This window comes from Somniosus microcephalus, chromosome 4 (assembly GCF_052327205.1).
Source record: "Somniosus microcephalus isolate GS21.2 chromosome 4, FLI_Smic_1.0, whole genome shotgun sequence".
Classification (NCBI taxonomy): domain Eukaryota; kingdom Metazoa; phylum Chordata; class Chondrichthyes; order Squaliformes; family Somniosidae; genus Somniosus; species Somniosus microcephalus.
This window is the reverse complement of record NC_140990.1, coordinates 11,756,064-11,774,008: the sequence shown is the minus strand read 5'-3', so window position 1 is coordinate 11,774,008 and position 17,945 is coordinate 11,756,064. Positions and strand designations below refer to the sequence as shown.

General features: G+C 46.8%; 1 protein-coding gene and 1 pseudogene across 1 annotated transcript in view; both read right to left on the bottom strand.

Annotated features, from left to right (window-relative positions):
- The window catches only part of LOC147118294 (proteasome activator complex subunit 1-like), a 1,298,587-nt gene that overhangs the window by 1,022,505 nt on the left and 258,137 nt on the right, over nt 1-17,945 (bottom strand). The gene's annotated exons all lie outside the window — the stretch shown is intronic.
- On the bottom strand, nt 10,231-12,849 carry LOC147118300 (uncharacterized; annotated as a pseudogene).

Genomic DNA, 17,945 nt, shown 5'->3' with positions numbered 1-17,945 from the left:
GGCCTGGCTCAACGGCCGCCATCTGCTTGATACTTAAAAAAAATATAAACAACTAGGGTTTAATTAGGAGTGTGGGCTAAGTTACAGTAAAGATCTAAAGAATATAACTAAATTTAATAAATTAAACAAGGTTATTAACTAGATTAAAAACTATTAATAGACAATTGGGTATTTCAATACTTGAAAACCTAATTAGTTAAATAAAATACAATCGAGATGGCCGGGCAGGTGATGTGTTGCAGCTGTAGCCTGTGGGAGCTGGTGGACCCCAGTGTGATCCACAGCAACCACATAGAGTCATAGAGGCACAGAAGGAGGCCATTCGGCCCATCGAGTCTGTGCCAGCTCTCTGTAGAACAATCCAGTCAGACACATTCCCCCGCTCTATCCCCGTAGCCCTGCAAGTTTATTTCCCTCAAGTGCCGATCTAGTCTCATCCCAGTTTGGAATAAAAATAAAACAAAAAAGGTGATTCAACTGTGGCTAACAACGGAAATTAGGGATAGCATAAGATCCAAGGAGAGGACATATAAATTGGCCAGAAAAATCAGTAAACCTGAGGATTGGGAGCAGTTTAGGATTCAACAAAGGAGGACAAAGGGATTAATTAAGAAGGGGAAAATAGAAATTGAGAGTAAGCTTTCAGGGAACATAAAAACTGACTGTAAAAGCTTTTATAGATATGTGAAGAGAGAAAGATTGGTGAAGTCAAGTGTAGGTCCCTTGCAGTCAGAATCAGGGGAATTTATAATGGGGAACAAAGAAATGGGACACCAATTAAATACATACTTTGGTTCTGTCTTCACAAAGGAAGACACAAATAACCTCCCAGAGATGTCGGGGAACATAGAGTCGAATGAGAGGGAGGAACTGAATGAAATCAGTATTTGTAGGGAAATGGTGTTAGGGAAATTGATGGGATTGAAGGCCGATCAATCCCCAGGGCCTGATAATCTACATCCTAGGGTACTTAAGGAAGTGGCCCTAGAAATAGTATATGCATTGCTGGTCATCTTCCAAAATTCGATAGACTCTGGAACAGTACCCATGGATTGGAGGGTAGCTAATGTTACCCCACTATTCAAAAAAGGTGGTGGGGAGAAAATGGGGAATTACAGACCAGTAAGCCTGACATCGGTAGTGGGGAACATGCTAGAGTCCATTATAAAAGATGTAATAGTAGAGCACTTGGAAAACAATGACAGGATCGGACAAAGTCAACATGGATTTACAAAAGGTAAATTGTGCTTGACTAATCTACTGGAATTTTTTGAGGATGTAACTGGTAAAATAGATGAGGACGAACCAGTGGATGTGGTGTATTTGGAGTTTCAGAGGGCTTTCGATAAGGTCCCGCATAAGAGATTAGCGTGTAAAGTTAAGGCACATGGGATTGGGGGCAAGGTATTGACTTGGATAGAGAACTGGTTGGCAGACAGAAAGCCAAGAGTTGGAATAAACGGGTCTTTTTCCGAGTGACAGGCAGTGACTAGTGGGGTACCGCAGGGATCGGTCCTAGGACCCCAGCTATTCACAATATATGTTAATGATCTAGACGAGGGAACTAGATGTAATATCTCCAAGTTTGCAGATGACACAAAGCTGGGTGGGCGTGTGTGCTGTGAGGAGGATGCCAAGAAACTCCAGTATGATTTGGACAGGTTGGGTGATTGGGCAGAAGAATGGCAGATGCAATATAATGTGGATAAATGCGAGGTTAGCCACTTTGCTGTCAAAAACAGGAAGGCAGATTATTATCTGAATGGCAATAGATTGGGAGAAGGGGAAGTGCAACGAGACCTGGGTGTCCTTGTGCACCAGTCGCTGAAGGTAACCAGGCAGGTGCAGCAGACGGTTAAGAAGGCAAATGGTATGTTGGCCTTCATAGCAAGAGGGTTCGAGTACAGGAACAAGGATGTCTTGCTGCAGTTGTACAGGGCCTTGGTGAGACCACACCTTGAGTATTGTGTGCAGTTTTGGTCACCTTATCTGAGGAAGGATGTTTTTGCCATGGAGGGAGTTCAGCGAAGATTCACCAGGCTGATACCTGGGATGGCAGGAATGACGTATGAGGAGAGATTGTGATGATTGGGCTTGTACTCACTGGAGTTTAGAAGAATGAGGGGGGATCTCATTGAAACTTATAAAATTCTAACAGTACTAGACAGGCTAGATACAGGAAGGATGTTCCCGATGGTCGGGGAGTCCAGAACCAGGGGTCACAGTCTAAGGATTAGGAGTAAGCCATTTAGGACAGAGATGAGGAGGAATTTCTTCACCCAGAGAGTGGTGAACCTGTGGAATTCTCTACAACAGAAGGCAGTAGAGGCCAATTCATTAAATATATTCAAGAAGGAGTTAGATATATTTCTTAAGGCTAAAGGGATCAAGGAATATGGGGAGAAGGCAGGGACAGGGTACTGAGTTTGGATGATCAGCCATGATCTCATTGAATGGCGGAGCAGACTCGGGCTGAATGGCCGACTCCTGCTCCTATCTTCTATGTTTCTATGTCTCCCCTTGAAAACATTGAGTGTCTCCGCTTCCACCACTTCTGTTGGCAGCGAGTTCCAGGTCCTCACCACTCGCTGCGTAAAAAAGTTTTCCTCACATTCCCCCTGTATCTCTTGCCCAAAACCTTAAATCTGTGTCCCCTAGTCCTTGTACCATCAACTAGTGGGAACAGACTCTCCCCGTCTAGCCTATCCAAACCCATCATAATCTTGTACACCTCTATCAAATCACCCCGCAACCTCCTTTGCTCTAATGAAAACAAATGCAGCTTCTCCAACCTGTCCTTGTAGCTAAGATCCCCCATCCCTGGGCCCATTCTGGTAAATCTCCTCTGCACCCTCTCAAGGGCCTTCGCATCCTTCCTAAAGTGTGGTGACCAGAAGTGTCTGCAGCTCGAGGAACTTCGGCTCAGAGTTAGAGTCATAGAGTTATACAGCACAGAAAGAGGCCCTTCGGCCCATCGCGTCCGCGCCGGCCATCAAGCCTTCTCTATTCTAATGCCATTTTCCAGCACTGGGTCCGTATCCTTGTATGCTATGGCATTTCAAGTGCTCATCTAAATGCTTCTTGAATGTTGTGAGGGTTCCTGCCTCTACCACCCTTTCAGGCAGTGAGTTCCAGATTCCAACCACCCTGTGGGTGAAAAAGTTTTTCCTCAAATCCCCTCTAAACCTCCTGCCCCTTACTTTGAAACTATGCCACCTGGTTATTGACCCCTCTACTAAGGGGAAAAGTTGCTTTCTATCTACCCTCACTATGCCCTTCATAATTTTGTACACCTCAATCAGGTCCCCCCTCAGCCTTCTCTGCTCCAAGGAAAACAACCCCAGCCTGTCCAGTCTCTCTTCATAGCTGAAGCGCTCCAGCCCAGGTAACATCCTGGTGAATCTCCTCTGCACCCTCTCCAATGCAATCACATCCTTCCTATAGTGTGGCGACCAGAACTGCACACAGTACTCCAACTGTGGCCTTACCAGCGTTTTGTACAGCTCCATCATAACCTCCCTACCCTTATATTCTATGCCTTGGCTATTGAAACCAAGTATCCCATATGCCTTTTTAACCACCTTATCGGCCTGTCCTGCTGCCTTCAGGGATCTATGTACATGCACACCAAGGTCCCTCTGATCCTCTGTCCTTCCTAGGGTCCAACCATTCATTATGTATTCCCTTGCCCTGTTAGTCTTCCCAAAATGCATCACCTCACACTTTTCAGGGTTAAATTCCATTTGCCACTGTTCTGCCCATCTAACCAACCCGTCTATATCGTCCTGTAGCCTGAGGCTTCCCTCCTCGCTATTTACCACACCACCAATTTTCGTGTCATCTGCAAACTTACTGATCATACCTCCTACATTCATATCTAAATCATTAATGTACACTACAAACAGCAAAGGACCCAGCAGCGATCCCTGCGGTACACCACTGGACACAGGCTTCCAGTCACAAAAACAACCTTTGACCATCGCCCTCTACCTCCTGCCACTAAGCCAATTTTGGATCCAATGTTCCAGTACAGCTACAACACTGGCATCTACCCGGCAATGTGGAAAATTGCCCAAGTATGTCCTGTCTACAAAAAGCAGGACAAATCCGACCCGGCCAATTACCGTCCCATCAGTCTACTCTCAATCATCAGCAAAGTGATGGAAGGTGTCGTCGACAGTGCTATCAAGCAGCACTTACTCAGCAATAACCTGCTAACTGACGCCCAGTTTGGGTTCCGCCAGGGCCACTCAGCTCCTGATCTCATTACACCCTTGGTCCAAACATGGACAATAGAGCTGAACTCAAGAGGTGAGGTGAGAGTGACTGCCCTTGACATCAAGGCAGCATTTGATTGAGTGTGGCATCAAGGAGCCCTAGCAAAACTGAAGTCAATGGGAATCAAGGGGAAAACTCTCCATTGGTTGGAATCATACCTAGCACAAAGGAAGTTGGCTGTGGTTGTTGGAGGTCATTCATCTCAATCACATGACATCACTGCAGGAGTTCCTCAGGGCAGTGTCCTAGGCCCAACCATCTTCAGCTGTTTCATCAATGACCTTCCCTCCATCATAAGGTCAGAAGTGGGGATGTTCGCTGATGATTGCACACTGTTCAGCACCATTCGAGACTCGTCAGATACTGACGCAGTCCGTGTCCATATGCAGCAAGACCTGGACAACATTCAGACTTGGGCTGACAAGTGGCAAGTAACATTCGCACCACACAAGTGCCAGGCAATGACCACCTCCAACAAGCGAGACTCTAACCATCTCCCCTTGACATTCAATGGCATTACCATCGCTGAATCCCCCACTATCAACAGCCTGGGGGTTACCATTGATCAGAAACTGAACTGGACCAGCCATATAAATACTGTGGCTACAAGAGCAGGCCAGAGGCTGGGAGTTCTGCGGCGAGTGTCTCACCTCCTGACTCCCCAAAGCCTTTCCACCATCTACAAGGCACAAGTCAGGAGTGTGATGGAATACTCTCCACTTGCCTGGATGAGTGCAGCTCCAACAACACTCAAGAAGCTCGACACCATTCAGGATAAAGCAGCCCGCTTGATTGGCACTCCATCCACCACCTTCAACATTCACTCCCTCCACCACCGGCACACTGTGGCTGCAGTGTGTACCATCTACAAGATGCACTGCAGCAACTCGCCAAAGCTCCTTCAACAGCACCTTCCAAACCCGCGACATCTACCACTTAGAAGGACAAGGGCAGCAGACGCATGGGAACATCACCACCTACAAGTTCCCCTCCAAGCCACACACCATCCTGACTTGGACCTGTATCGCCGTTCCTTCACTGTTGCTGGGCCAAAATCCTGGAACTCCCTTCCTAACAGCATTGTGGGTGTACCTACACCATATGGACTGCAGCGGTTCAAGGCGGCGGCTCACCACCATCTTCTCAAGGGCAATTAGGGATGGGCACGAAATGCAGGCCTAGCCAGCCAGCGACGCCCACATCCCTTCAATGAATAAAAAAAAAAATTGCCCTGGATCCCATGGGTTCTTACCTTCTTGACCAATCTCCCATGTGGGACTTTGTCAAAAGCTTTACTGAAGTCCATGTAGACTACATCAACTGCACTACCCTCATCCACACACCTAGTCACCCCCTCGAAAAATTCAATCAAATTGGTTAGACATGATCTCTCCCTGACAAAGCCATGCTGACTATCCTTGATTAATCCTTGCCTCTCTAAGCGGAGACTAATTCTGTCCCTCAGAATTTTTTCCAATAATTTCCCTACCACTGATGTTAGGCTCACTGGCCTGTAATTCCCTGGTTTATCCCTACTACCCTTGTTGAATAATGGTACTACGTTGGCTGTCCTCTACTCCTCCGGCACCTCCCCTGTGGCCAGAGAGGTTCTGAAAATTTGTGTCAGAGCCCCTGCAATCTCCTCCCTTGCCTCACACAGCAGCCTGGGATACATCTCGTCTGGGCCTGGGGATTTATCCACTTTTAAGCCTGCTAAAACTGCTAGTACCTCCTCCCTCTCGATAATAATTTGTTCAAGTGTATCACAATCCCCCTGCCTGATTTCTATGCCCACATTGTCGTTCTCCATAGTGAACACAGATGCAAAATATTCATTTGAAACCCCACCTATATCTTCTGGCTCTACACACAGATTGCCACTTTGGTCCCTAATGGGCTCTGTTCTTTCCCTGGTTATCCTCTTGCCCTTAATATACTTATAAAACACCTTGGGGTTTTCCTTTATTTTGCCCACCAGTGTTATTTCATGCCCCCTCTTTGCTCTCCTAATTTCTTTTTAAAGTACCCCCCCCTGCACTTTCTATACTCCTCTAGGGCTTCCACCGTTTTTAGCCCTTTGTATCTGCCAAAAGCCACCCTTTTTTTCCTAATCCATTCTCGTATATCCCTTGACATCCAGGGTTCCCTGGGTTTGTTGGTCCCACCCTTGACCTTTACGGCAACATGAACATAAGAACATAAGAAGTAGGAGCAGAAGTAGGCCATACGGCCCCTCGGGCCTGCTCCGCCATTCAATAGGATCATGGCTGATCTGAGCCTAGACTCACGTCCACTTCCCTACCTGCTCCCCATAACCCCTAATTCCCTTATCAGTTAGGAAAATGTCTATCTCCATTTTAAATTTATTTAATGTCGCAGCTTCCACAGCTCTCTGAGGTAGCAAATTCCATAGATTTCCTACCCTCTGAGTGAAGAAGTTTCTCCTCATCTCAGTTTTGAAAGGGCAGCCCCTTATTCTACGATCATGCCCCCTAGTTCTAGTCTCACCCATCAGTGGAAACATCCTCCCCGCATCCACCCGATCAAGCCCCCTCATAATCTTAAATGTTTCGATAAGATCGCCTCTCATTCTTCTGAATTCCAATGAGTAGAGGCCCAACCTACTCAACCTTTCCTCATAAGCCAACCCCCTCATCTCCGGAATCAACCGAGTGAAACATAGAAGATAGGAGCAGGAGTAGGCCATTCAGCCCTTCGAGCCTGCTCCGCCATTCAATGAGATCATGGCTGATCATCCAAATTCAGTACCCTGTCCCTGCCCTCTCCCCATATCCCTTAATCCCTTTAGCCTTAAGAAATATATCCAACTCCTTGAATATATTTAATGAACATGTTGGGTTTGTACTCTCTTTCCTTTCTGAAAGACTCCCATTGCTCCGATGTGGATTTTCCTACAAGTAGCTGATCCCTGTCCACTTTGGCCAGATCCTGCCTTATCATATTAAAATTGGCCTTCCCCCAATTTAGAACCTTTATTTCTGGTCCATCTTTGTCCTTTTCCATGACTACCTTAAATCTCACCGAATGATGGTCACTGTCACCAAAATGCTCTCCTACTAACACTTCCACCACTTGCCCGGTTACATTCCCTAGAATTAGGTCCAGTACCGCCCCCTCTCTTGTAGGACTTTCTACATGCTGGCTCAAAAAGCTCTCCTGGATGCACTTTAAGAATTCCACACCCTCTAAGCCTTTCACACAGATGAATGCTGGAGGAGGGGTACGTTTGAAGTAAAAAGGCGGAGGTTGTGACTATTTATTTTATATTTAATCATATTTTCTAAAGTATTGTCTTATTTTAAATTAAATTGAAAAGGGTTTATTTTTTGCTTTGTGGTGCCTGCTGTACATGGTCCATGTCTCTGAGGCACACAGGAGGGCGGGTATTAGTACTGCTCTGTAGACCATGAGCTTGGTGCCGGGTTTGAGGTCCTGGTCTTCAAACACTCTCTTCCTCAGGCAACCGAAGGCTGCACTGGCACACTGAAGGCGGTGTTGGACTTTGTCGTCGATGTCTGCCCTTGTTGACAGTAGGCGCCCGAGGTATGGAAAGTGGTCCACGTTGTCCAAGGCCTTGTCGTGGATTTTGATAATCGGGGGGCAGCACTGCGCAGCGGGGGCAGGTTGGTAGAGGACCTTTGTCTTACGGGTGCGCTCCGTCAAATTGAAGAAGCTCCGCTCGGGGCCCAGATCTGCGGACGCTCAGATTTGGATTCCCCTTTATTCTCTCCCCTCCTCTGATCTCAATCGGATCTGGGGGAAAACTCACTGTCCCTCACTGATTGCGGCTCTTCACCAACACTGACATCACATAGAAAGCCCTGCGCAGCAGCCTGGAGCTCAGGGGCCCAGCGCGCACGCGCGGGGGAGGATGATTGACAGGGGCCCAGGGTGTGTGCTGAGCAACAGAAAATGCTGGAAAAACTCAGCAGGCCAGGCAACATCTGTGCAGAGAGAAATCGAGTCAACGTTTCAGGTCGAAACCCTTCGTCAGGACTGAGAGGAAACACAGGAAATGAAACAGATTAAAAGGCCAGTTTGGGGGCTGGGAAATGGGGATGAAAGAACAAAAGAGAAGTGAAGATAGGACTAGTAAAGAGACAAAAGACAGCTCGAGATGTTTATTCAATGGATGCAGTGTGAAGTGTGAAATGTTCGGGCAGAATGAGAGACAGCTGCCATGTGGGAGAGAGAAAAAGGGGGAAGGGCCAAAACAAAGGGGTGGATAAAAAATATATAAAAATGTAATAGGGGCCGAGGTTATGATCTGAAATTGTTGAACTCGATATTGAGTCCGGAAGGCTGTAAAGTGCCTGATCGGAAGATGAGCTGCTGTTCCTCGAGCTTACGCTGGGTTTCCGTGGAACAATGCAAGAGCCCGAGGACGGTGAGGTCTGAGTGGGAATGGGGCAGTGAATTAAAATGACAGGCGACCGGAAGCTCGGGGTCACCCTTATGGACTGAATGGAGGTGTTCCGCAAAGTGGTCACCCAATCTGCGTTTGGTCTCCCCAATGTAGAGGAGACCACATCGTGAGCAGCGAATTCTCTCTGGATCCAATCGATCAGCATTTTTCATAATTTTAAAGCCCTCTATTAGGTCACCCCTCAGCCTTCTTTTTTCAAGAGAAAAGAGACCCTGCCTGTTCATCCTTTCCTGATATGTATACCCTCGCATTTCTGGTATCATCCTTGTAAATCTTCTCTGCACCCTCTCCAGTGCCTCTATATCCTTTTTATAATATGGCGACCAGAACTGTACGCAGTACTCTAAGTGTGGTCTAACCAAGGTTCAATACAGGTTTAGCATAACTTCACTACTTTTCAATTCTATACCTCTAGAAATCAAACCTCGTGCTTGGTTTGCTTTTTTATGGCCTTGCTAACCTGTGTCGCAACTTTTAGTAATTTGTGTATTTGTACTCCGAGATCCCTTTGCTCCTCTACTCCACCTAGACTCGCACCCTCCAAGTGATAAGTGACCTCCCCATTCTTCCTACCAAAATGTAATACCTCACATTTATCTGTTCAGCCTTGGTCACTCTGCAAAAACTCTGAAATGTTTAATAATGAAATCAGGGAGACAAAAAGCTCAGGTGAGGCAGTTTAAAAAGACAGTCCCTGACCAGAGATTGCTGGATGCTGACACTCGGTGCTCACAAGGATAGAATGTCCCATTCCCCAGGCACGGACATCCAGCACCTCGATCAGAGCAAAAGTTCACAAAACAATGGCAATATAACTTGGAGCAGAGACGGTTAAGTGGAGCTCTGATCGAGGTGCTCAAAATTATGAGGGGTTTTGATTGAGCAAACAAGGTGAAGCTGTTGTCACTGGCAGGAGGGTCGGTAACGAGAGGACACAGATTTCAGATCATTGGCAAAAGAATCTAGAGAGGAAATGAGGAGACTTTTTTCTTTACACAGCGAATTGTGATGATCTGGAATGCACTGCCTGAATGGGAGGTGGAAGCAGATTCAATAGTAACTGTCAAAAGGGAATTGGATATATACTAAAGGCAGAAATTTGCTGGGCAGTGGGACTAATTGCATCGCTCTTTCAGAAAGCCAGCAGTAGCACGATGGGCCAAAAGGCATCCCACTGTGTTCTATGATTCTATAACATCAGCTTCTCTCTGCACACGGGTACTGAGAGAACAGGGAATAATCTTTAAATCCAGCCCAGTTATTGGGGGCTCTTAACATTAACAAGCCCCAGTTGCCTCAATGGTTCAGTCCTGGATGTGATTAAAGGCATCGGAAACAGTGGAATCGACCCACCGCAGTCACAATGTGGACACTCTGGTGTGTCAGCGGGTGGGATACACCAGGGAATCCCTTTCCACACACTGAGGTTGACTCTAATGATCGGGAGTCCCAGGGTTTCGGACACCAGATAATCAAGCTCACAAGAACACACATTGTCTCTCCAGGCTTTATTAAGAGCGCTGCATAACACAGATCAGGTGATAATTCCCTCAATCTGGAGAATAGAAGTACAGTGGATTCACGCGCGATCTTCTCGAGTCTGTTCCAACTGACAACAGCTTAAGTGGCCTGTTCTTATACACAAGCTTGGTTACCGCTCAGGAAATGGGATTGTTTGGACCCGTCTGTTGACCGCCTCCTGAACTCCTGCTAATTCAGGGAATTTAGTCCATCTGTGACCAGACTATAACCACAAGCCCGTCTGGTTATCACACCTACACGGTCCGTGAGGTTATTATTAGATTCACACCCAGACGTTGTGCCTTCACTTGTCTGGCACTTCATCCCATAACACGGGCTCAGTAATGTTTCATTCATCAGAAAAAGACAAAGTACAATATACTGGTCAGTTTAACAGAATCTCATCATATTTAAAGGGGCCATCAATATAAAATAGTCTCTGATAGATCAAGTAGGGAATTCAGGAGAAATTTCTTTACCCAGAGAGTGGTGAGAATGGGGAACTCGCTACCACAGGGAGTGGTTGAGGTGAACAGCATAGATGGATTTATGAGAAAGCCACACAAGGGAGAAAGGAATGGGAGGATGTGTTGATCGGGTTAATTGAAGTAGGGTGGGTGTGGGGCATAAACACTGGCATGGACCAGTTGGGCCGAATGGCCTGTTTCTGTGCTGTACATTCTATGTAACACCATGAACAGTCAAACAAAGGGAATCATCAGCACAACAGTCTTAAAGATTAAACAGCAGTACAAGAATTTCTGAAACATTCATCCATTCCATGTTCATGTCGCCCCAGCTACAGAACAGTGTGAACTCGCTGGTGTGTCAGCAGGTGGGATGACTGAGTGAATCCCTTCCCACACACAGAGCAGGTGAAAGGCCTCTCCCCGGTGTGAACTTGCTGGTGTCTCAGCAGGTTGGATGACCAAGTGAATACCTTCCCACACACGGAGCAGGTGAACAGCCGCTCCCCAGTGTGAACAAGCTGATGTGCCGTCAAATGTCCAGAGCGTTTAAAGCTCTTCCCACAGTCAGAACATTTAAATAGTCTCATCAGTGTGAACGCGCTGGTGTCTCAACAGAAGGGTTGACCGATTGAATCCCTTCCCACACACGGAGCAGGTGAACGGCCTTTCCCCAGTGTGAACTCGCTGGTGTTCTTTCAGATCCCCATTGCTTTTAAAGCTCTTCCCACAGTCAGAACACTTAAATGGTCTCTCATCAGTGTGAACTTGCTGGTGTCTCAGCAGGTTGGATGACGAAGTGAATCCCTTCCCACACACGGAGCAGGTGAACGGCCTCTCCCCAGTGTGAACTTGTTGGTGTGCCAGCAGTCTCGAGGACAGAGCGAATCCCTGCCCACACACTGAGCAGGTGAACAGCCGCTCCCCAGTGTGAACTCGCTGGTGTTCTTTCAGATCCCGAGAGCTTTTAAAGCTCTTCCCACAGTCAGAACACTTAAATGGTCTCTCATCAGTGTGAACTTGCTGGTGACTCAGCAGGTTGGATGACGAAGTGAATCCCTTCCCACACACGGAGCAGGTGAACGGCCTCTCCCCGGTGTGAACTTGTTGGTGTGCCAGCAGTCTCGAGGACAGAGCGAATCCCTGCCCACACACTGAGCAGGTGAACAGCCTCTCCCCAGTGTGAACAAGCTGGTGTCCCGTCAAATCCCGAGAGCTTTTAAAGCTCTTCCCACAATCAGAACACTTAAATGGTCTCTCATCAGTGTGAACTTGCTGGTGTCTGAACAGATTCGTTGACCAAGTGAATCTCTTCCCACACACGGAGCAGGTGAACGGCCTCTCCCCAGTGTGAACTCGCTGGTGTTCTTTCAGATTCCCATTGCTTTTAAAGCTCGTCCCACAGTCAGAACACTTAAATGGTCTCTCATCAGTGTGAAGTTGCTGGTGGCTCAACAGATTGGATGTCCGATTGAATCCCTTGCCACACACGGAGCAGGTGAATGGCCTCTCCCCAGTGTGAACTCGCTGGTGTTCTTTCAGATCCCCAGAGCTTTTAAAGCTCTTCCCACAGTCAGAACACTTAAATGGTCTCTCATCAGTGTGAACTTGCTGGTGTCGCAACAGATGGAATGACCGAGTGAATCCTTTCCCACACACGGAGCAGGTGAACTGCCTCTCCCCGGTGTGAACTTGCTGGTGTCTCAACAGGTCGGATGACTGAGTGAATCCCTTCCCACACACGCAGCAGGTGAATGGCCTCTTTCCTGCTCTCTCCAGCTGGTGTCCCTTCAGCTCCTGGGACCTTTTAAAGCTTTTCCCACAGTTGGAATGTTTCACCAGCCTCTCCTCAGTGTGAACTCGCTGGTGTGCCAGCAGATTAGAGGACCGACTGAATCCCTTCCCACACACTGAGCAGGTGAACATAATCTCTCCTGCTCTCTCCAGCTGGTGTCTCTTCAGGTCCTGGGACCTCCCACACTCAGACCATTTAAAAGGTCTCTCATCAGTGCGAACTCGCTGGTGTGCCAGCAGATTGGGGGAGCGATTGAATCAGGTCCTGATGAATCGAGTGACTCTGTCTGATCTTGAAGTGATGTTTGGTCTGAGCTTCCTGTCTGTAAATGCTCCACTTCTAAAACCCTGCAAAAGGAGTTTAGAAAGGGGTAAGAGGGAGAATGTTGCCTCATGTCCCCCTTTCCCAGCACAGGGGCAGTGAAGCTGATTTTCAGGCCCCAGCTGCTGCACAGGTTACATACGAACATACGAATTAGGAGCAGGAGTAGGCCATTCGACTCCTCGAGCCTGCTCCGCCATTCAATAAGATCATGGCTGATCTGATTACTCCACATTCCTGCCTATCCCCGATAACCTTTCACCCCCTTGCTTATCAAGAATCTATCTACCTCTGCCTTAAAAATATTCAAAGACTCTGCTTCCACCGCCCTCTGAGGAAAAGAGTTCGAAATACTCACAACCGTCTGAGAAAAAATTTCTCCTCATCTCGGTCTTAAATGGGCGATGCCTTATTTTTAAAGTGATCCCTAGTTCTAGATTCTCCCACAAGAGGAAACATCCTCTCCACATCCACCCTGTCCAGACCCCTCAGGATCTTATATGTTTCAATCAAGTCACCTCTTACTCTTCTAAACTCCAGCGGATACAAGCCTAGCCTGTCCAACCTTTCCTCATAAGACAACCCGCCCATTCCAGGTATTAGTCTAGTAAACCTTCTCTGAACTGCTTCCAACGCATTTACATCCTTCCTTAAATAAGGAGACCAATACTGTACACAGTACTCCAGATGTGGTCTCACCAATGCCCTGTAGAACTGAAGCATAACCTCCCTACTTTTGTATTCAGTTTCCCTCGCAATAAACAATAACATTCTATTAGCTTTCCTGATTACTTGTTGTACCTGAATACTAACCTTTTGCGATTCATGCATTAGGACACCCAGATCCCTCTGCATCTCGGAGCTCTGCGATCTCTCACCATTTAGATAATATGCTTCTTTTTTATTCTTCCTGCCAAAATGGACTTCACATTTTCCCACATTATACTCCATTTGACAGATCTTTGCCCACTCACTTAACTTATCTATATCCCTTTGTAGCCTCCTTATGTCCTCTTCACAATTTACTTTCCTACCTATCTTTGTGTCATCAGCAAATTTAGCAACCATGCCTTCGGTCCCTTCATCCAAGTCATTTGTATAAATTGTAAAAAGTTGAGGTCCCAGCACTGATCCCTGTGGCACACCACTCGTTACATCTTGCCAACCAGAAAATGACCCATTTATGCCTACTCTCTGTTTCCTATTAGCTAGCCAATCTTCTAGCCATGCCAATATGTGACTCCCTAAACCATGAGCTTTTATTTTCCGCAATAACCTTTGATGTGGCACTTCATCAAATGCCTTCTGGAAATCTAAGTACAGTACATCCACCAGTTCCCCTTTATCCACAGCATATGTTACTTCCTCAAAGAACGCCAATAAATTGGTTAAACATGATTTCCCTTTCACAAAACCATGTTGACTCTGCCTGATTACCTTGAACTTTTCCAAGTGCCCTGCTATAACATCTTTAATAATAGCTTCTAACATCTTCCCCATGACAGATGTTAAGCTAACTGGCCTGAAGTTTCCTGCTTTCTGTCTCCCTCCCTTTTTGAATAAAGGAGTTACATTCGCTATTTTCCAATCTAATGGACCCTTCCCTGAATCTAGGGAATTTTGGCAAATTAAAACCAACGCATCAACTATCTCACTAGCCACTTCTTTTAAGACCCTAGGATGAAGTCCATCAGGCCCCGGGCACTTGTCAGCCCACAGCTCCAACAATTTGCTCAGTACCACTTCCCTGGTGATTGTAATTTTCTTGAGTTCCTCCCTCCCTTCCATTTCCTGATTTACAGCTATTTCTGGGATGTTACTTGAATCCTCTATAGTGAAGACCGATGCAAAATACCTGTTCAATTCAACTGCCATCTCCTTATTTTACATTATTAATTCCCCAGACTCACTTTCTATAGGACCTGCCAGCAAATCTTTGCACAATTATATACTTTTTCTTTAAGTCTGATACTATCTTTAACTTTCTTAGTTAACCACGGATGGTGGAATTTTTCTTTCTCGTTGGAATGTATATATTCTGTGTATTCTGAAATATCCCCTTAAATGTCTGCCACTGCAACTCTATTGACCTATCCCTTAACCTAATTTGCCTGTTCACTTTAGCTAGCTCTGCTTTCATGCCCTCATAATTGCCCTTGTTTAAGTTTAAAATACTAGTCTTGGACCCACTCTTCTCTCCCTCAAACTGAATGTAAAATTCAATCATATTATGATTGCTGCTACCTAGGGGCGCCTTCACTGTGAAGTCATTAATTAATCCTATCTCATTGCACAATACCAGGTCTAGTATTGTCTGCTCTCTGGTTGGTTCCAGAACGTGCTGTTCTAAGAAACTATCCCAAAAAGATTCTATGAACTCCTCATCTAGGCTACCTTTGCCCATCTGATTTTTCCAGTCTATATATGATTAAAATCCCCCATGATTATAGCCATACCTTTCTGACAAGCTCTCGTTATTTCTTCCTTTATACTCCATCCTACCATGTGGTTACTGTCAGGGGGCCTGTACACCACTCCCACAAGTGACTTCTTGCCTTTATCATTTCTCATCTTAACACGCAGGTGCAGCAAGCAATTAGGAAAGCAAATGGTACGTTAGTCTTTATTACAAAAGGATTGGAGTATAAGAGTAAAGAAGTCTTACTGCAATTATATAGGGCCTTGGTGAGACCACACCTGGAGTATTGTGTACAGTTTTGGTCTCCTTACCTAAGGACGGACATACTTGCCTTAGAGGGAGTGCAACAAAGGTTCACCAGACTGATTCCTGGGATGGGGGGATTGTCCTATGAGGAGAGATTGAGTAGACTGGGCCTATATTCCCATGAATTTTGAAGAATGAGAGGTGATCTCATTGAAACATCTACAATTCTTACAGGGTTTGACAGGGTAGATGCTGGGAGACTGTTTCCCCTGGCTGGGGAGTCTAGAACCAGGGGTCACAGTCTCAGAATAAGGGGTCGGCCATTTAGGACTGAGATGAGGAGAAATTTCTTCACTCAGAGGGTGGTGAATCTTTGGACTTCTCTGCCTCAGAGGGCTGTGGAGGCTCAGTCATTGAGTATAACCAAGGCTGAGATCGATAGATTTTTGGACTCATGGGGAATTGAGGGATATGGGGATTGGGCGGGAAGGTGGAGATGAGGTAGAAGATCAGCCATGATCTTATTGAATGGTGGAGCAGGCTCGAAGGGCTGAATGGCCTGCTCCTGCTCCTATTTCTTATGTTCTTAAGAAAGCTGTTTGCTATAGCCTGCTGCGCCACGACAAATACACAGGATTTCAGTTACGTGGAGAGACTGGAGAAGCTGGGATTGTTCTCCTTGGAGCAGAGAAGGTGCAGCGGAGATTTAATAGAGGTGTTCAAAACATGAAGGGTTTTGATAGAGTAAATAGGAGCATGGGAACAGGAGGAGGTCATTCAGCCCCTCCAGCCTGTTCCGCCATTCAGTGAGATCATGGCTGATCTGTGTCTTAACTCCACCCACCTGCCTTGGCTCCATATCCCTTTGCTCCCTTGTCTAGCAAAAATCTATCGCTCTGGGATTTAAAATGATTAATTGAGCTGGCATCGACTGCTTTCAGTGGGAGAGGGTTCCACACTTCTACCACCCTTTGTGTGAAGAAGTGTTTCCCAACTTCTCTCCTGAATGGCCTGGCTCTGATTTTAAGGTGATGTCCCCTTGTCCTCGACTCCCCCACCGGCGGAAAAAGTTTCTCTCTATCTACTCTACCAATTCCTTTCAAAATCCTAAAATCCTCAATCACTCCTTAACCTTCTAGATTCCAGGGAACACAAGCCTAGTTTATGTAATCTCTCCCTCATAATCTAACCCTTGGAGCCCGGGTAACATTCTGGTGAATCTGCGCTGCACTCCTTCCAAGGCCAGTATATCCTTTCTGAGGTGCGGTGCCCAGAACTGTGCACAGTGCTCCAGGGAGTTCCTGGGAGTTAATGTGTGTAGGTCCCTGAAGGTGGCGGGACATATTGAGAGAGTGGTTAACAAAGCATATGGGATCTTGGGCTTCATAAATAGAGATATTGAGTACAAAAGTAGAGAAGTTATGCTGAACCTTTATAAAGCGCTGGTTAGGCCACAACTGGAGTATTGTGTCCAGTTCTGGTCACCACACTTTAGGAAGGATGTGAAGGCCCTTGATAGGGTGCAGAGGAGATTTACCAGAATGGTTCCAGGGATGGGTGCTCTTAGCTACAAGGACAGGTTGGAGAAGCTGGATTTGTTTTCATTAGAGCAAAGGAGGTTGAGGGGTGATTTGATAGAGGTGTACAAGATTATGACGGGTTTGGATAGCCTAGACGGGGAAAGGCTGTGCCCACGAGTTGATGGTACAAGGATTGGAGACACAGATTTAAGGTTTTGGGCAAGAGATACGGCGGTGGGGGCGGGGGCGGTGTGAGGAAAAACTTTTTTACGCAGCGAGTGGTGAGGACCTGGAACTCGCTGCCGACGGAAGTGGTGGAAGCGGAGACACTCAATGTTTTCAAGGGGAGACTGGATAGGCACTTGAGGGAAATATACTTGCAGGGCTACGGGGATAGAGCGGGGGAGTGGGACTGACTGGATTGCTCTACAGAGAGACGGCACGGACTCGATGGGCTGAATGGCCTCCTTCTGTGCCGTTATGACCCTGTCACTCTCTGGGGTCTAACCAGGGCTTTGTATAGCTGTAGGTTATAAGGAGAAACTGTTTCCAGTGGCAGGAGGGTCGGTAACCAGAGGACACAGATATAAGGTCATTGACAAAAGAACCAGAGGCGAGGTGAGGAGAATTTTATTGACGCAGCGAGTTGTTGTGATCTGGAATGCGCTGCCTGAAAGGGCGGTGGAAGCAGAGTCAATAATAACGTTCACTGGGGAATTGGATAAATACTTGAAGGGGAAACATTTTCAGGGCTATGGGGAAAGAGCAGGGGAGTGGGACTAAATGGAGAGCTCTTTCAAAGAGCCAACACGGGCACGATGGGCTGAATGGCCTCCTTCTGTGCTGTATGATTCTAGGAGCCACTCCTGGAGTGGAGTGGTGCCCGCAGGGATCGCTTGGCAGGAAATTGGGAGGAGGTGGTTCACACGCA